Consider the following 21,481-nt stretch of genomic DNA (forward strand, 5'->3'; position numbering starts at 1 on the left):
GCACAGGCACCGGTCTGCTCACATTGTCACTAGTGATGCTACATCCTCTAGCCCGACCTACACCCTTACTGCAGATGAGTATGCTAAGTATCAAGAATCATTAGCTCCTCAGCATTCTACTTCACCTATCACTGCTATTGCTGATTCAGGTAATTCTAATAAGTGCCTCATTTCTTCGTCTTCAAAGTGGGTCATTGATTCTGGTGCAACAGACCATGTGACAGGTAATTCTAAATTGTTCACCTCTCATAATAAAAATTTTCCTTCACATGTTGCTTTAGCTGATGGTACACATTCCCCTGTCATTGGTTCTGGCACTATTAACCCAACTTCTTCTCTTTCCCTCTCCTCTGTTTTTAATGTGCCTGGATTTACATTCAATCTAATTTCTGTGAGTCAGCTTACTCGTTCACTTAATTGTTCTATCTCATTTTCCCCTGATCATTGCTTATTTCAGGATCTCATGACGAAGCAGATTATTGGTAGTGGACGGGAAGCTGGCGGTCTCTACGTCTTGGATACAAATGTTAGAAGACCGGTTGCTCTCTCTAGTGTATCCACACCTTTTGATGAACATTGTCGGTTGGGACATCCGTCTCTACCAGTGTTGAAGAAATTATGTCCTCAGTTTCAGGATTTGTCTAGTTTAGATTGTGAGTCGTGTCAGTTTGCTAAACATCACCGTTTGTTTTCCCCTCCCCGAGTCAATAAAAGGTCCAGTTTTCCGTTTGAATTAGTTCATTCTGATGTTTGGGGTCCTTGTTCCGTTGTGTCGAAACCTGGTTTCAGATATTTTGTTACTTTTGTGGATGATTATTCTCGAACTACTTGGTTATATTTAATGAAAAGTCGTTCTGAATTATTTACTCATTTTACTACTTTTTGTGCTGAGATTAAAACACAATTTAATGTTTCTTTTCATATACTCCGAAGTGACAATGCAAAAGAATACTTTTCTGGACAATTTCAGTCTTTCATGCTCCAGAATGGTATTCTCCATCAATCTTCCTGCGTTGATACACCATCCCAAAATGGTGTTGTTGAGCGCAAGAATCGTCATCTTCTTGAAACTACTAGAGCTCTTCTGTTTCAAACACGTGTTCCTAAACATTTTTGGGCTGATGCTGCCTCTACAGCATGTTTTCTGATCAATCGTATGCCTTCTTCCGTGTTACAAGGTGAGACTCCGTATGGTACTCTCTTTCCTCATAAACCTGTGTTTCCGGTGTCACCTCGTATTTTTGGATGTACTTGCTTTGTTCGAGATGTTCGTCCACAAGTCACTAAACTTGACCCCAAAGCCCTTAAATGTGTCTTCCTTGGATACTCTCGTCTTCAAAAAGGGTATCGTTGTTTTTCTCCTTCTCTGGATAAATATCTTGTATCTTCTGATGTCACGTTTATGGAACATCTTCCCTTCTTTCCCATGTCGTCTGATATCTCCACAGGTGATACTGATGTTGATGATGAGCTGGTCTATCACGTTCACCAGGTCTCGGATGGATGTCCCTCTAAGCCACCAATTACTCAGGTATATTCACGATGTGAGAGACCTCCTGCTTCTGATCCAGTACCAATTTCTGCTCCGCCTTCAGATCCTGCTCCCGAGTCAAGCCAAACCACTGATGAACTTCCCATTGCCCTTCGTAAAGGTACAAGATCTTGCACCCATCCTATTTCTGCTTTTGTTTCCTATGAGCGCTTATCTTCTCCTTCACAGTCTTTTGTTGCTTCCCTTGACTCAACTGTATCTGAGGCGTTGTCCCATCCGGGCTGGCGCCACGCCATGATTGATGAAATGAATGCTTTGGATGCTAATGGTACTTGGGACTTGGTACATTTACCTGTTGGTAAGAAACCTGTTGGATGTCGTTGGGTATTCGCTGTGAAAGTTAACTCTGATAGTTCTGTTGCTCGACTAAAGGCTCGCCTTGTTGCAAAAGGCTTTGCTCAGACTTATGGGGTTGATTATTCTGACACCTTCTCCCCAGTGGCTAAAATGGGCTCTATTCGTCTCTTTATCTCCCTAGCTGCTCACTCTAATTGGCCCTTGCATCAGTTAGATATCAAAAATGCTTTCCTACATGGGGACCTTCAAGAAGAAGTTTACATGGAGCAACCACCAGGGTTTGTTGCTCAGGGGGAGTATGGCAAAGTTTGTCGTCTCCGCAAATCTCTATATGGGTTGAAACAAAGTCCTCGAGCATGGTTTGGAAAGTTTAGTCAAGCAATTGAGATTTTTGGGATGAAGAAGTGTAAGTGTGATCACTCTGTTTTTTATAAACATTCTGCTTCAGGTATCATTCTCTTGGTCGTCTATGTAGACGATATTGTTATTACAGGCAGTAAAATGTCAGGAATCTCGTCTTTGAAATCATTTCTCCATGGTCAATTTCATACCAAGGATCTAGGAGCTTTGAAGTACTTCTTAGGAATTGAGGTGACAAGGAGTAAGAAAGGAATTTTCCTGTCTCAAAGAAAATATGTTTTTGATTTGTTGTCCGAAACTGGAAAATCTGGAGCTAAGCCATGCAGTGCACCTATGACACCGAATGCGCATCTCACATCAGAAGGAGAGCCCTTTGAAGACCCTGGAAGATATAGGCGTTTGGTTGGAAAGTTAAACTATCTTACAGTGACTAGACCGGATATTGCCTATTCTGTCAGTGTTGTTAGCCAGTTTATGTCATCTCCCACTGTTGATCACTGGACTGCACTGGAACAGATCTTATGCTACTTAAAGGGAACTCCTGCCCGAGGCTTACTTTACAAGAATTATGGTCATACCCAGATTGAGTGTTTCTCTGATGCAGATTGGGCAGGAGACAAAGATGATAGGAGATCCACTACCGGTTATTGTGTCTTTGTTGGAGGTAATTTAATTTCTTGGAAGAGCAAGAAGCAACATGTTGTTTCTCGCTCCAGTGCAGAATCTGAATATCGAGCGATGTCTCAATCAGTGTGTGAGATTATGTGGATTCGTCATCTCCTCTCCGAACTTGGGTTCAACGTCACCACTCCGGCAAAATTATGGTGTGATAATCAAGCAGCTCTTCATATTGCTTCCAATCTTGTGTTCCATGAACATACTAAGCACATTGAAATAGATTGTCACTTTGTTCGTGAAAAGCTAGAAGAAAACATCATTGCTATAGCCTATATTGGCACCAATGAACAGCTTGGAGACATTTTTACCAAAGCCTTTAATGGGGTTCGGGTAAATTACATCTGTAACAAGCTGGGCATGTCAAATATCTATGCTCCAGCTTGAGGGGGAGTGTAATGTATGTAATTGTATATAGATAATAGTTTAGGGACCTATTAGCATATTAGTTCAGGGACCTATTAGCATCTATACCATTTTGTATATAAATACCTAATGTTCCAATAATACATTATTGAGTTTTCCCAAACTACAGAGATAAGTCAATGTAATTGATGAAGCACGCGTAAGACTGTTGTAGGGCTGCTAAAGCTGGGTCATTATTTCTTCTAATTGTGGGAGTAATATTAGGAGCTACTTGTAATTGCTCCTAAATAAAATATATCAATGTAGCCTCTTCATTTACATGGTATCTCATGTATTCCTTGTGTATTACATGGTTTGTTACATGGTATAAGAGCCTTGTTTTGACTTATGTTTTGGGTTTCTGGATTAAGATTCCAAAATTTTTTTCCTGCTTTGTGAGCAGAATTTCGGGGTTTGTAATTTGGGTCGTTTCTTTCAGCATTAAGCAGACTGTTTGGACCTAGGGTTCCAAGTCTCAGTTTATATCAACGAATTGTCGGGGTTCCTCTTCTGCCACCACGGCCTCTGTCTGCCCGGTTAGTTTTTTAGTGAAACTCATTTTGTGCAATGATGTTGCTGACAGCCTCTTGCGTGTTGCTTGGACTGAGTTTTTCTTGTTCGTTTCCGACGAAGCTTGATGTTCTTCTCTCGTCTCTCTTGCCCGATTTGTTCTTCTACATTGCGTCTCTCGAATTATGTTTTATATTCCAAAGTATTTTGAATTTTATTGTTTTGAGTTGTATTTCTTCAAGACTATGTTATCTGTATCTATAAAGCGTGATTAAAACCCATGCTTCAGTTTGAGGAGAATGTTAGAGAATAAGTCAATGCAATTAATGAAGCATACCTAAGGGTGCTGTGGGACTGCTAGAGCTGCTGGTAGGATATGTCTCCTAATTGTAGGGGTAATATCAAGAGGTACTTGTACATTTGTGTATCGCTCCTAAATAAAATATACCAATGCATTCACTTAATCTACATGGTATCCCATGTATTTCTAGTGTATTACATGGTTTGTTACAATTAAATAGACTCCCGATTCAATTTTCATTAACATTTTCCAATTGTTGTTAGAGATAATTCACAGATTGGCTCTATTTGGTAAAGAGCTTTTTGGGATAAAATTACTGGTTTAAGCCATTTTAGAGGTTTTGAGTAGTCAAACCTCTAATAGTACTGATGTTTGGTGAAGAGAGGTTTGAAAGGGATCCAAAAGGCTAATTTTGAAAAAACTGGTTTTAGGAGCTTTTTCAATTAGCTTATTGCTCCACCTCTTTCAAAGGACATTTTTAACTCTAAATAAAGGATTTACCATGTCTTTATTTGTCATTTTACATAAACAGCTACTAGCGCTTAAGTTTTACCAAATAAGTTTACACAATCGGCTAGTCAAATCAGCTAACCAATAAGGTAATCAGCTAACACCTAATGTAATGATAGTCATAGTTATAAAAAGGCACACAACGCACTAAGGCACCATTTATCTCTTAACTGCAGTCTATCTCTGTAGGAATAGGAAGTCAAGTGTCCAATAACTAGTTCGAACCTCGGAGAAAGAAGGAAACGAAGTAGGGCCTGACTGAGCGGAAGTGAAGTTACTTACGGGGAAGGAACGAATGATAGAAAAGGAAGTCAATAGGTCTTTCTAGTGACTAAGACACCTTTTTCTTCGCCGATCTACGAATTTAATACCACATCCAGACGCAACGAGTCAACAAAACCGAGACGTAGACATTATGACGAGATCCCCTATTTCATATTCATGTGTCTCTAGGACAAGTAAGAGAAAGAGAGATATTGCATGAATCCCTCCTTATCCTTATAGACTCTTTATGTGACTAAAGCAAGTCAAATGCAAATCTCGAAAGAATATGATCCGTGAAGTCAAATGGTATTTGACTCTATGTAATTCTATCTGGTAATGATTGGATTCGGTTCCACACCTTTATACTAGGAAAACCTTTATACTAGGAAATTATAGGCGCAGCTTCCTATCTTACCAGTGAAAGTCCCGCCTAACCAATTGCGAACTCGTCTGACCAATTGAGTTTACCTAGCATATATATGTTGAACATAATAATTCATAGATCCAGCAAAGTAAGAAAGTAAATAGCCGGAAAAGGGATCGGACCTCGCTTCACTTATAGGAATAAGGTCGTACTCTCGTTCGGATCTGCCTTATAATATAGGCTAGGCGGCTCTATTCTGCCCTCGCTTCTGACTGTGATGCTCGCTCTCAAAATGGAAGGGAAAAGTGATTCGAACAAGGTCATTATCTCTTATTTATTCATTCATTTATCTCTAAATTAGTTTCTAACTAGTTTGTTATGATAGCCATAGTTATAAAAGGCACACAAGTTATGATAGCCATAGTGCGTTCTTTATCCTTCCCAAATTATATGTTAACATGGTATCAACTTCAATTTCCATTCCTATTCCGACCACCACTTAAATGTGTCGAATACCTCCAGTGGACCGATTCCTACCACTTCCACAACAGCCTCATCCGTCAATGGCAATGTTGAAATTACCATGGTCACCAACAATGTTTCGTCGTTCGCCAATCCTCCCTCTACTTCCTACCAATTTAACAACCCCTTCTCTTGTTCGACCGACGACTTTTACCCAGAACCCCAAATAGCACCCATTTTCACCTTTGCCTCATCCTTTCGGAAACTCATCTACTTTGACACGGTCAAATTCCATCAGTACCTTGACGAAATTTTGTTCCTTCTGGGTCGATTGAGCCCTCCCTATTCTCGTCACATAGTGCCTCTAACAGAGGAGTTGGTCCGAGCCAGAGTTCGCCTCACCTGCCGTTGTTCCATGCTGGTCGTCCTCAATTGCACCTGCAATATTTACAGGCCTAATGGAATCACATATACACTCCGAATCCGCCTACTACCCTTCCATTACCTCGCTCGATTCCAGCAAACATTCAAACCAATATCAAGCTCACTCCCACAAACTATAGAAGCTGAAAATTAAAATTAGAGCGTTGTTGAAGTTGCACAAACTCTTTGATCATATCATGTACATGACTGCCCCTCCACCATGCTTCATTCCGCATGTGCCACACCCGAACTCAAAGGTTGACCTTGCTCTGAACCAGCCATTTTATGAATGGCAGCACACTGAAGACACAGTACGTTCTTTACTACTGAACTCGTTCACTGAGGAGGTATTTACTCTAATTACTAGTTTTGTGTGCTCATCGGATAAATGGCTTGCTTTAGAACTGTCAGCTATTAATATGAAGTGGACCTTTAACTATCAGCTCGAGCTTTTAGCTAAAACGGTTTCATGACATGGTATCAGAGCCAGTGTACCCAAGTGGTCCTGGGTTCGATTCCTGGCAGCCCCATTTGTTGAGTTATTTGCAGGACATGGTAATATGGGCCTGTGTTGTCACGCTTTAAGCCCAAGTGTGCTTTCGCGTGTGGGGGTGTGTCAGCTATTAATATGAAGTGGACCTTTAACTATCAGCTCGAGCTTTTAGCTAAAACGGTTTCATGACAAGAACGAACATTTGATTATGTTTCGAATACTCGTCAATTTCAATTGAATCTTGAGTTGTATGGGTTAGAAAAATATGATATGATTGTCACTGCTTACATACAAAAGGTTAAAATTATTCTTGATCATTTGGCAGCATCCAATAACCCTTTTCCGATTCATTTTCTTCCACCCCTATTGCTTAAAAAATTTGGGAGAAGAATATTATAACACTATTCAAAAGGGTTCTAAATTAATTATTACGAATTATTTGAATGTCTTACTGCTTATAACCCTTACTTCAAAGCTCACGACCTTCCCCTATGGGCAATGTCACCACAAAATCAACTGAACCTACCCCTTGATAGACTACAAACAAAAAATGTGGCCACTGTTTCATTTACAGTGATATCAGTCACAGGGCCAACAAGTGCAAGAAGCAAAACAAGGGTCTATTTAAGGGACATGGAAGCCAATCCAGTCCTCGATCACAAGCTCATATCGCATGTCAGTAGTATGATACATTTGGTGGTGCTCCCTAGTCTTGGTACCTAAATACGGGAGCTACGCAGCATGACAGCAAATTCGGGAAATCTCCACAACATCTAGCCCTATCCCGACAATGACAATGTCAAAGGTTTGCACATTAAACACTTTTGTAATTCTAAAATTCACAATGTACATATTCGTGATGTGCTTATTGTTCCGAAGCTAACAAAATCTCAGTAGATAATGCTTGTTACTTTGAATCCTGGCCTAATCATTTTCTTGTCAAGCAAAATCTCAAGCAAGCACTTGTAGGGGAAAATGTGTCATATGACAGTTCGCAAGCCAGATTGGACCATTGCCAGTATCGCACAGTTAGAAAAGTCGTCAGTCAAAATAAGCATCCATCCTCTCGCCTGATGAATCATTCCCTCATTGGCCAGTAGGGCAATTTTCTAAATCTCCATTACCTTCCAATATTTGTACGAGTTCAATTTTGTTTGAAAATTTGCATTGTGATGTTTGGGGCCTGCCCGTGCTTTATCTTATGAAATATCAAAGTGAAGTTGCTTCCATATTTTATAACTTTTATGCCATGATTAAAAATCAACACAATGGCAATGTCAATAATGTTTATGAAATTGAAACCTTTTCTTCAAAGTCATGGCATTATTCACAAATTGTATGTCCTCACACACATGAACAAACGGCATTTCCGAGCGAAATGTCAGTCATATAGTTGTACATCCCTCACTTTATTAGCCACTAACTCACTTCCACTTAAATTTTGGAACTTTGAGATGCTTCATATGCTAGATCAATCAACATGCTACCTGCAAAAGTTTTGAAAGTTGACACCGCTTTCTACCGATTTCACAAAGTTCCTCTAGATTACAAATCTCTTTGTGCTTTTAGGTGAGGCATATATCACTACCTTCTCCCATATAACTCTCAAAACTTGGCATTTATTTGGGTCCCACACCAAATCATTCTGGAGACTTATGCCTTGATTATGATACGGGACACATTTACATGTGAAAACTTGTTGAAATTCGGGAATCAGTGTTTCCGGCAAGTTCAAGTACAACCTCTACTCTGTCTCAATCGACCTTGCAACACATGGTACATATTCTCCCATCCATTCTCGACTCGCCAGCATGTATTTTCGTTTCCCCTTCTCCCTATCCTCCTCTTATTGCTGCCTTTAAACCCGTTTCTATGCAAAATGTCCTTGCCCAGCCCTTTGCTACTTTAACAACGACAGCCAGCTCCTCCATGGCACCCAAATCACAAGCTCCTACTGGGGCACCTCCTGCATTGATGCTGCCCTCAACAACACAACCTTCACCGGCCACGTTTAGAGACTCAACAACACCTGAAAATGTGCAATGTGTTCTGCCTCTAATGACATTGATCTCACAACCTCCCATATGACGGTCTCGGCCCCTGACATCAAGGATCACTCGAATCCCGTAGCAGTAGCAACAGCTCCGCCATCTGCCTCCTCTTAGATGTGTCTCTATTGCCTAACACCACTACTCCCTCCCCGACTAGCCTAAACCTTGACGATTCTTTCATACTAACCGAAGCACCTTGCATACACCCTATTCAATTATGGACCAGTACTTTGATCTCTTCGGGTTGATTTTCTAATCTACATCCACTCATGAATCCGGCTACATCGCTCTTACATGCTTCAGCAAAGCAAAAATCCAACGATGTCAAACTATGTACGAGGAAATAAAGGCTCTCTTTCGTAATAAAAAATGGGTTCTGGTTCGACATCCATCAAATTGAAAAACTATTAGTTGCACGTGGCTATTTCGCACAAAACGACAGTCAAACAACACCATTGAGCGATATGAAGCTCGCCTTATGGCTAGGGGCTTCACGCAACAATCCAACATTGACTATAGAGAGACAGTTAGTCCAGTTGTAAAAGCTACAACCATTCGCACCATCTTTGCCCTTGCGGCGCCCCATGGTTGTTGCATCAATCAACTCAATGTATCTAATGCCTTCCTCCATAGTACACTTCCAACAATTATCTATATTGAGGGTTTGTCAAGCGTGACAAGCCCAATCATGTGTCTTCTTTAAAAAAGTTTGTGTAATAATGTAAGAATGACATGGTCTAGTAGGTATGGGTCTTCTAGGTATGGGTCTCCTCTCCTTTTATGTATATGTGCGTATTTGTAACAAATTAAAATATATCAATATAGTATCTTACTATACATGGTATCCCATGGTATCAGAGCCTAGTTTTGGCTTATGTTTTGGGTGTGACAAGCGTGACAAGCCCAATCATGTCTTCTTTAAAAAAGTTGGTGTGTGTAAAAATGTAAGAATGACATGGTCTAGTAGGTATGGGTCTTCTAGGTATGGGTCTCCTCTCATTCTATGTATATATGTGTATTTGTAACAATTTAAAATATATCAATGTAGTATCTTACTCTACATGGTATCCCATGGATTCCTCTTTATTTCCATGGTCTGTAACATGGTATCAGAGCCTAGTTTTGGCTTATGTTTTGGGTTTCTGGATTGAGATTCTAGAATTTATTTTCTGCCTTGTGAGCAAAATTGATCGGTTTGCATTTTTGGGCTGTTACTTTCAGCATTGGTCCATGCCTTGTGAGCAGACTGTTTGGACCTAGTGTTCCAAGTCTCACTGCCCCTCCCACATGCTTCCTCTTCCCATGACTGTCCGATCTGCAAATTCTGGTAACAAATGTCCCAGCGCGTGGCAGCATCGTTTCCGATAACTTTTGGTGTTCCGACGTAGCCTTGGCATTTCTGAACTTCCTACATGATCCTGTACAACTTGGATTAGTGTTTGGATTCTTTGTGTGGGTTGGCATCTTCGAATCTTTGGTCAAGCATCTTCCAACCTCTAGGAACTGATCTGATCTTACTCGAGACCCCTAATTCTTTGCCTTTTACACTAAGTATCATGTCATACATAAAAGAAAAATAGTAAAAAACGCTAAGCACTAATCAAGCTAACAAGGCCTTGGGGAATAATCAGGAATTAGTCAAGACTTAGTCGGATTCGTTTTTTTATACTTTTTATTTATTAAAAAACAAATTGTTATATAAATACAATTAAAATATGCATTACATCCTCCGTCTTATTATATAACTCATTTATATAAGTCGTTTTACTTTTCTAAGAATTTCTAGTTTGGTTTTTCGGTCCAAGCATTGAATTTGTCTTGGTTTTTGTAATAATGTAAGCATGGTATGAATCTTGTAGGTATGGGATGTAGCTGTCTAGGTAGTATTCTTAATGTGTATATTCTCCATGAATGAACTATGTTCATATAGTTCTAGTCTATATCGTATCTCATGTGTTTCCAGTGTATTCACATGGTTTGTAACATGGTAAGAAAACATAGTTTGGCTTCATTGTCTATCCTTGTCTGCAGAGTTTCTGGGTTTGTATTTTGAGTTGTTTTCTTCAGCATTATTGTATGCTTTGGGAGCAGATTGTTTGGAGCTACTGTTCCAAGTCTCAGTTAATCTCACCGGATTGTCGACATTCCTCTTCTGTCAGTTTCGTCTCTCTGTTTCTGACCTGTTTGTCCGTTTATTTTTCCGGTGAATCTCCTTTTTGTACAATAACATTGCTAGCTGCCTCTTGCATGTTGCTGGGTTAATACACATATTTGCCCTTATGTTTTCTCGGAAAAACAGATTCGCCCTTAAATCAAATAAACCCACAAAACTATCCCTGAATTTTCCATAAACCTGCAATTATACCCTAATATGACGGAGCTGCTAAACGGAGATGACATCAAACCTTCTTATCTCCAGAAAAACTTCAGAAAAGAACAACCAATCACAAACAGAAAAAAAATATGCACATTCAATTTCGATTAAAAACAAGTTAAAAGAACAGATTGGTCAAAATTCATTTTCATAAAAGCTCAATCAACCTAATAAAATGTCGTCTAAACCTCCTAATTAATCCAAAAGCAATAGCAATAGAAAACAATAAGAAACCAAATGAATTTTGATTGTCGTCATCCAATTTTTTTGGAGACAACAAGGTTTGATGTCATCGCCGTTTAGCAGCTCCGTCAGATTAGGGTATAATTGCAGGTTTATGGAAAATTCAGGGATAGTTTTGTGGGATTATTTGATTTAAGGGTAAATCTGTTTTTCCGTGAAAACACAGGGGCAAATATGTGTATTAACCCCATGTTGCTTCAACTGAGTTTTGCTTGTTCTTTTCCAATGAAGCTTGATGTTCCGATGTCGTCTCTCATGTCCGATTTGTTCTTCTAGGTTGCGTCTCCCGAATTAGGTTATATATTCCAAAGTATCTTAAGTTTCTTGTTTTGAGTTGTATTTTCTTTAAGACTATGTATTTTGTATACATAGTAAGCTGAGCATGATTAACCATAATATAAGCATAGTATGAGTCTTGTAGGTATGGGTATGAGCTTCAGATGTCTAGGCAGTATCTCTAATATGTATATATATATATCTGTATTCTCCTTGAATAAATATAATCATATAGTTTTAGTCTATACATTATCCCATGTGTTTCCAATGTATTCGCGTGGTTTGTAAAAGTTTTCAATGTATCCATGTATTTTTTAAGATTTCAAAGTTTTCAATTCATTAATTTAACTCTAGATTAATTATATGTTTCTTAATTTGTGTGAAAAAACTTAGAATAACTTATATAATAGGACGGAGGAAGTATATTATCTAAAACTAAGAATGTAAAACAATGTTAATATAAATAGAACAATGTAAAATAATTTAATATTAGTTTTTTTTAATGATATCATTGTTCTTGACATATTTTTAAGAATATATGTTACAAATATACATATGAAACAATATTCGTAAAGTCTTCAACCATATCATTGAAACAAGTAGAAAGAACAATAATAAAAATAGATAAAGTCTAAAAAATAGCCATGTGCTTTCACGTTTGTCAAACTGATACCTATAACAAATTTTTTGTCCAAACGGAGAGTGAGGTTTTTGTTTTGCTAAAAACGATAATCGCTTAGTTTGACACTTTAAAAAATGACCGTTAATGATCTCAAAATTAAAAAATTTAAGAATTAAAGTTGTTTAGTACCACATTTACTATGGAACCAAATTCTTTATTTTCCAAAATCATCATTTTCGAAACTTTTCCTCTTTAAACATTCATTTTCACTCTACTCACCAAACAACACCTAAATGAACTCAACATTAAAAAGTTAAACAATTAAAGATGCTTAAAATATCATCAAGTCTTTGAATTTTTCAATTTTGAGATCATCAATGCTCATTTTAATTTTGAGGTCCTTGTTTTTAATAAAACTTAAAACCCCAGTCATTTCCTGGTCGCAAACAAAAACCTTAGTCTCGTTACAGGTACCAATTTGACAAAACGTGACAGCAAAGGGTTTTTTTTTTAACTTTACCCATAAAAATGTACGAAAACAACAAACATAAATCATCAACAACAATGTTCAAAAAGAAATTATAATAAAGCAAGAAAAAAACGTTTTTTTGTTTCGATCGCCGGCTAGGAGACAACCACGCAATCTAGGCTTTGCTAGGCAGCCAAAAAACGCCCAAAGGGACTAATTGGGAAATCATAACGGATTATTGATTTCGAGCCCTAAGCGGTCCATGCGACTATTTATTTTAATGTAATGCCACATCAATATTTTGGTGACTTTTCATGTCTGAATTGGCCTAAGGTTCATTTCAAAAGAAACACTTGTGGTGTATTTTGTAGAAGGAGACTGGTATTTTTTGTTTTTCTTGTCAAAATGAGGACGGTGTTTGTCACTTTTAGATTGACATTGCTAAATTTAGAAATGTGGTCAACAAATATAGTGCTCGTTTTGACCCCAAAAAAAAACACCAACATTGTACCCACATAAATTTCTTTTGGAATTAACCCTTATTATTAATTATAAAATAGAAACTATCATCAAATAAAAAAAAGTCTTGATAAGGAGAGAAAGTTCCAATCTATGTTGTACGGACAAAAACCACATGGACATAAAAACGGATACGGGAAACATAATTTTTAAAAAATAACCTGCTAAAAGTAGCATATAAACGAAAATGGACGTAGATATGTACAAACGCTACTAACTAGAAAGTGTTCGTGCAACATATGTTTAAATTAGCTAGAATCATAGTTATTAAAGGCACACTAAGGCGCAAGGAGGGTCCTGGAGTCTTGGCGCAACTTAAGGCACGCCCCCGAGCGACTCAAGGCGCCCAAAAAAATTATAAATTCATAATACTAGTCACAAATAATCACAAATAGTCAAATACCAACAATAAAACCATATAATGCATGAGTTAAGTTCTAGTTAACTACTAAAGCATAATCATAAAATTATAATTCCGACTTAAAAGTTAAAACTAACGAAAACACTAATAATCTTCACTCTAGAAAACAATTAATCTTTAACTTCCTAGTCTTCCTTCCTAATCTTCATCGGAATCATAATCATCATCAACCCTGATAGATTGAAGCACCGTTGATGGAGGGAGGAGAGCAAAATGTATGTTGCGATATGTGGAGTAAAAACTGTCGATCTTTGACTGTCTCTGCTTTTCTTTTATTTTCTGAACTTAAAAACCCCTAAAATACCCTCAAAACCCTCAACCCTAAAAATACCCTATGGTAGCCAATGCATGCGCCTAGTGCCTGGCTTAAGGGGCGCGCCTGACTGACCGCGCCCACCTTTGAGCCTTAGCCGAGGCCCGCATCAGGTGCGCCTTTAATAACTATGGCTAGAATCATTGTGTTTACCAATGGAAATCGTTCCTAAAAGATTTCTATTTTCAATATTGCTAAAATGGCCCATTTTGCACGGTTTTTGTTTCCTAATCACACACTAAAATGCAAAACGCGAAAACACCAATAAAGAGAAAGAAAATTTTAGTGCACCATTTATCACTGAACTTACATGGTTGTTTGGTTGTTTCAAAATCGTCATTCAATTTCAATCTGTCTCAATAAAAACACTCAACTTTTAGTTTTGTGTCAATTAGATCACTCCGCCAATTTCAGTGGTTAAAAAGTATCGAAATAAATAGGTGACACGTCAACCTGAGCCAACTCAAATCTGTGACCGAAACGAAAAATCACAACTCCCACGTTTCAGCGGTTGATCATTTTGAGACAACCATGTAAGTTCACTGGCCAATGATGCATTTAGCCTAGGTAACATGGGAAGAAAGTAAATTTTAGCAATCTTTATAAAATATACTCCAAACTTCAATAATCATCTGTTCACAACAAATTTACATATGGGAATAGCAAAGAAAATGCAAGCCCTTACCTCTTTTCTTGAACAAGCGATTTGCCAAAACAAATTTTGGTTTTGGTTCAACTTCAAGGAACAACCAAGCCTCAGCTCTTCGAATTATGACTGCTCATACCGCACAACAGCTGATGACACAAATTTCCCAAAAGCTTTAAACCCAAAAAATCAATAATACTCCCAGATCTACTTTATGCGACTCCTTGAGACTCCAAAACACTTCATTATAGCTTACACCCACACATGCAACAATGGAACCGTTTCGCCCCTACATAAAAGGCAAAAACCTAAAGTTTTAACTGCACAAGGACAGATTGCTTTCCCTAGTTGGAGAAACTTGTTTTAGGTTTGTTTTGATGGGCTTATATTGGACAACAATGACTATTGGATAAGCCCACAACTTTTGGGAAAAATTAAATTTATAACAACTTTAGTTATTTTTACTCTATAGTTATTAAATTTAACAATTTCAAAATAAAAATATTTAAAAAATTAAAATGATTTAAAACTATATTTTTTATTTACAAAATAATTAGTTCTAAAGTATTCTATCTAAAATTCATTTTTTATATTCTAACAAAATAATACATAAATAATCTTAAAACGAAAATTTCGAATTAAAATTACTTAAAATAACACCAACTCTTCAATTTTTTTATTAGAGGTCGTCAACGGCTATTTTGAGACGTCGATTGAAGTTTAATTGCCATTATTAGAAAGCTTAAAATTAAGTGGCTTTTGTGTTACATTTTGATGTTTAGTGGTTATACTATAAAAATAAGTAAAGTTCAGTAGCGGTTGCCGCACGAACTTAGAAAAAAACAAAGTTACCTAATATACAGAATATGGGATGAGTCGCGGACGAGGTGCTCTCCTTAAGACGTTCATGGCACGGCTCGAAAATGTGCAAGCAGACTAGCAATCAGCCTTCTCCAGAATAAAACAGCTCAGCCGATCAACTGTATGTACAAATTCTGATTTGCACGAATCAGAATTACTCAATGGAATAACTACAAGTCAATTCTTATTCACTGTTCAATTTCAAAAAGGAATGAACTAAGAAGGAAGCCAGTGGAAGACTTTTTTTTAAAATCAAGTTCATACAATTTTGTATGAGTATATATATATATATATATATATATATATATATATATATATATATATATATATATATATATATATATAAATATTAATTAGTGGAGGCTTACATAATAATTAATTGGGGAGTTACGTAATATTCAATAGAGGAGTTATATGTGAGACTTTTTGTAACTATTTCCATATTCATTAAGGCACTCTTTACATTATTTTATTTTATTTTAAACAAAAGGGGTTAAATTATAAATCAACCAACAACCAATAACAAATGAAAGGAAGGGGAACATGCTTACAAACTCCCCAATATAACATAGAACAAGTCGTTTTGGCTAACACATCGCAACATTGATTGTAGACCGCTTGATAAAAGACATGGTACTACTACACATATATACAATCAAACCAAAACTAGAAACAAACACATCTTGACAATGTAAATCGTTTACTAGGAATTGTAACTGTATTTCAGTAAGGACGACGTTGAGGATATAATTTTTTAACCAACTAAGGACTTCCTTCATGCTAAAACCCTCAACAAGTAAAGGGTCCACACGACAAGAGAGCGTACAATTCCTTGCTGCCACAAAACTTTCAGGCGAGTTGCAAAGAACACAACATTTGCAAGCCCGCCACTGGAGATTTCGCTCCCCATTATGCCCCGAAGCCCATAACCAAGACTCTATCTCTTTATTGGCAGATAGAGGAATAGTCAAAAAGTTATTGCAATCCTCACAAGCCTACATCCTATGTTGCATGGAAACATAAACGGATACGGAAACTGAAACGAAACGGATACTAGGAAACGTAATTTCTGAAAAACATAGGAAACGCAAATGTAGGGGAAACGTGTAAATATTAAAAATATAGGGATATATTTATAAATATTAAAAATATAATAATACATTAGAAAAATAAGATTGAAGAACAAGAGCAAGAAAGTCCAAACTCAATTGAGATTCAAGAGACAAAGACTATAGGAGAAAGTAATATTGGTAAGTTCTTTAAATTGAAGGATACAACGAAGGAATTATCTCTCAAATAGAAAGTTTCGATTTTTCTAATCTTAGAGTGAATAGGAGTTGCAAAATAGAAAATTTGAATTTCCAGAATTTTAATTCAAACGGGTAGGAAACCCGTTTAAAATTGAGAGGCGCATTTAATATTTTGGGTAGGTACGGAAACATGTCCGAAAATGTTTCGTATCAGTTTCCGAGAGTTTCCTTTTCCCACATCTGCTAGAAACGGGAAAACGCATGTCATGAAGAGTTTGTGTGCTTCATAGCCTACATGCTTCGTCGTTTTAGGTTAGAGATAACTACTACTTCCATTTGCAAAACTACCCACTCATTCCCTTCCTTAAATGACTCCCCCTAATAATAGTAATTGACATATTTACTTCTCCCATTTTTACACTTTTAATTGAGCGATTACTGCCATCAAAATTATCATATCTGCTTTTACTACGAGCATAATTACCAGTAACGTTTTTAATTAAGCAGTTAATGTCATCATAATTATCAGTTACTCTTTTAATTGAGCAATTATTACCAGCATAATTATCAGTTATCTGGACTATCTCGGTCGGACCCATCCACCACCATCTAGGAACTACCGCCACCTCTAACACCCACATTATTGACAAGTCAGCAAGCACCCCTACTCTAGGGTTTTCGTCCAGTATGAGCAATCATTCTAAGAAAAGGACCAGCGGAGATCAACATGATTAACATTGAGATCTTCATCAGACATAGTAACTCCACCATTCTCCTCATTCAGTATACAATAATTAATTGGGGAGTTACGTACATCTTTTGTTGGAAGTGAAGACTTAGTCTTAAATTTTTTGTTGGAAGTGCAGACTTAGTCTTAACATACGAAATAATGCAAATTTAATCCTAACGTTTTCAAGAAAGATAAATTTTAATCCTAACATTTTCAATAAAGATAAATTTAACCGTCACATGCGACATTCCAAACAAGTTTGTCGATAAAATTAAAGCAGTTTCGTACATCTTTTATTGGTTATTTATAACTATATTAATAACACAGTAAATAATTTAGACAGATTGGCAAAAAAAAAATTGTGATTAACTTATATGCAGCAAACTTAGTTGTTAGCATTTTAAGAGAATTTTTAAAATTTTGTTAGTAATACATATAATTGATGTTTGGAATGTCTAACGTAACAATTAAATAACAGTCTTGTTGGATGGTAAGTTAAATTTTTATATTTTTAGCATAGGTTATAATTTTACTTTATAATTAAATTTATTTAATTAATTTCATATTTCAATAAAATAAAAGTAAGAAATAATATAACAAACTCATAACAAAACAGAAAAAGAAAATGAGAAAGAAATAGTAAAAAATTAGGGTCAACTACGAGCTATTTTTCAGCAATCCCATCCAACAACGTTGACGATGAAATTGAACCTCAAATCAGTGAAATTTTGGATTGTCAACATGGAATTCTAAAAATTTGGGATGTTAAGAATGTCAAAAATGAAACAAAACGGAGTTGTATTGAAGCGTGTGGAATTTTTCAAAGTTTGCTGCTGGTGAAAAAACGGGATGAGAAACAGCAACTCTTCAAATCCTTCATTCCATATCCCCAATCAAACACCCAATAAAAATCAACAACAACAGTTTTTTTATCAAATTAATCCTATTTCGGATCAATCCAACGCATATTATCAATCTTTAGTCTCTCAAATCCGTCCCCTTAACTTCAATTTGATCAAGCTTAGCCTATTTTTCTAAATCAAATTCTGAAGTTTTTCAACAAAGCTTCCAAATTTCAGAAACTTCAAGTCCTAAATTCTTTTACTCAACCAAAACTCAATTCGATTTTTGCTACCTCTTTTAGTTTAATCATTACCAATATTGCCCAGTAATCAATTCGACCTCTTTTGTCCAGATTAAAATCCATCATTGCCATTTTCTTCAATGCTTCATTTTCGAGTCATTCTTAGTTTACATGCTCGTTCTAAATCATGTTTAAAAACTTTTTATTAATTCCAATCAATTGAAAAGACCTAGAAACAAGCTTTTGAATTTTTCATTATTGAAAATTCATCAAACAACTGTTCTGGAGAGTTATTTTCTAAAAATTATTTTGAACTCGTTACTTCATCATTTCGTCCTGAACTAATTTTAATCTCTTTAGTTACATCCAATCTCAAAATGCCAATTTTTATTTCGTGAAAAACAACCTTCTATGGCCTTCAAAATCATCCTTGAAGTAGCCTCCACAAAACAGAATCAAGTTTTTGGTTTTCCAACCATCAAACAACTATTCTGTCAGAGCTATTTCCAAAAATTATTCCGAACTCATTACTTGATATTTTCTGAAATTACATTTCTGAATCGTTCCCTTACACACGAACTTTAAATATTAGCTTTCGTTTCGCTCAAATCCGAACTCTACAGCCTTTGAAATCGAGCCTCAAAATCCCATGAAATCACTATTTTTATTCCGGAGAGTATTGCTGATTTTCATTTAAATAAAAAATTACTGTTTTGGTCCCTAAACTTTTTAAATCGCTCCAAATTCGCCTAGAATTACCTGAACAACGCGACAGTTCCCGAAGTTCCAGGCCTCATTTTCACGCCTCCCAACAACGTCAACAAGATCGGTTAATTTCATTTAACCTCGTATATATTGTTTTTTATGACTTATTTATATTTCTAAATTTAACGTATTGTTTCCAAAAAAAATTATATCTTTGTGTTGCTTTTATTGTTTTTATTTTCGGTACCATATTTTAAAGAATTATTTTCCAACCGACTTTTCAAGCAACGTCGGGACTCAAGAATGTTGTTTTTATTTTCAGTCCTTGTAACAGTCATCAATCGCTTTTCGTTTCGAATTCAAGGCGCATTTATTTTATCCAATTGCCATTTTACCCTTCGAGAACTAGCTTCTCTTGCACGCCCGCGCTATTTTTACCATTTTTAAACCCCACACTCGCGTATCAAGACTGAGAATTGGAATATTCCGAAAATATCGGCAAAAAGTCTAAGCAGTTTGTTCTAATTTTTTTTTTTATGTAGAACTAAAATTGATCTTGTTTGAAAACGTTATGGTTAAATTTGTACCATTTCGTACATGAATGCAAATTCTACACTTCCATTAAAATGTCAAAATTAAATTTTTACAAATTTTTTTTTTTTCAAAATGAGCTTACTAAACGATCTGATGTCCTATAGGTTTATTCAGGACAGATATAGGATTGATTGATAGAGGGTGTTTAGGGTGCTCTTTAGTGATATATAGGTGCTCAATTGATTTTTTTTTTTTTTTTGTGCTTTTGTAAAAAAAAAAAATTAACACCTTCTATTTACATGTGTCGTGAACCCAAGAGTACCAAATTGGCAAAAAAAAAAAAAAAAAAAAAAAAATCTGATCAACTCTGCTGCTGTAGTAATAAAATAGCCAAAGGCAGTGATGGTTGTGCCAATGCAATTTCTAATACGGATCAATATAGTGTCAAAGATTAATATAAGATATATAATTAGACATTAACTATCAGGTCGAGCTTTTAGTTCAAACGGTTCCATAACATAGTATCAGAGCTTCTAAGACCAGCGGTCGAGAATTTAAGTTCTGACAACCTCATTAATTTCTGAAATTAAAAATACATGCCCAATGGACATTTGCGTGTAATGATGTTGTTGAGAAATCAACTTAAACACGCGATTAATCAGCAAGGCAAGATGGAATCCAAACTGAAATCTATAGTTTCTGTTAATCAACTACACCCTTTTGGATCTGTAACATCAACTGATAATCCGAACTTAATTTTACTAAGCATTATCCATATTGGTAGCGACAATGATGTCCAATTGAGTCACTCTATAACTCATGCTTTAGTAGTTAAGAGATAGGCGACTGAATTTTGTTATGCAAGATATTCAACCTCTAGGAATTCACTGGAGTTTGAGTGCTGGCAGAGATCGACAACCTTGTCTTCTCTTGGTTGATTTACTCGATCTTAAAGAAAAATTCAGATGTGTTTTTGTATACAGCATCAGCCCGAGCTCTATACGGTTAGAATTGCAACAAAGTTTTGATACACGTATCTAATTGGATTATTACCCTTAAACAAACAAATTTCATAAAACCTTTCATAACAAAATTAACACCAATGCAAGTCTTATTCCTATATATGTCATAAATATGCTAATTACATTTCTAATTGGATTATTACTCTTAAACAAACAATATACGCCCAATATCCTATATAAACTATGACTAGTCATTACCTATATCAATTGTGCAATCTTGATCACATGCACCATAATGAACATGTAGAATTTGCTCATTCACCGTTGGCTTAGATTTAATAAGCCTATATCTAACGGTGAATGAGCAAATTCACTTGCTCATTAAAGTGCATGTGAAAATTCCTGATAAGATGTGTCTCAACATATATCTGATCTCATATATATCTTGTGTTCATTATCTCAATACAAGAGTTCAATCATTTTAATCTCTTTAAAATAAATTACTAAATTAAGCATTAAAATATCCTTCATCAGATAACTAGAATACATCTAATGCATGGAAACATTGTTGAGATAATTTAATAAGAGAACTAGAAGGCAGTTAACATATTTCACCTTACCTTTGTTGTAAGAGAAACTAGAACTGGTCGTGGATCCTAAAAATACTAAATTGATCAGACAACATATGCAAGGAAAATATCCATATTGAACCAAAGGAAAATATCCATATTGAACCAAATTATTGACTTTTTTTTCCTACCGAATCAGATCAGATTCAGTCAAAAGAGAACAGTTCAATCACATT

At 36.1% G+C, this 21,481-nt stretch overlaps 1 protein-coding gene across 2 annotated transcripts in view; it reads right to left on the reverse strand.

Annotated features, from left to right (window-relative positions):
• The window catches only part of LOC136230226 (protein MICRORCHIDIA 6-like), a 31,068-nt gene extending 16,183 nt beyond the window's left edge, over positions 1 to 14,885 (reverse strand). Inside the window, exons 1-2 of one of the 2 annotated variants that reach the window (XM_066019228.1) lie at positions 14,590 to 14,885; positions 14,215 to 14,467 (exon numbers count right to left, since the gene is read on the reverse strand). The gene's annotated coding sequence lies outside the window, so the exon portion shown is untranslated. The remainder of the gene's footprint in view (positions 1 to 14,214; positions 14,468 to 14,589) is intronic. The other variant, XM_066019237.1, reaches the window with a different exon arrangement.
• Between the last annotated feature and the right edge of the window lie 6,596 nt (positions 14,886 to 21,481).

Source organism: Euphorbia lathyris, chromosome 1 (assembly GCF_963576675.1).
Source record: "Euphorbia lathyris chromosome 1, ddEupLath1.1, whole genome shotgun sequence".
NCBI classification, from domain to species: Eukaryota; Viridiplantae; Streptophyta; class Magnoliopsida; order Malpighiales; family Euphorbiaceae; genus Euphorbia; species Euphorbia lathyris.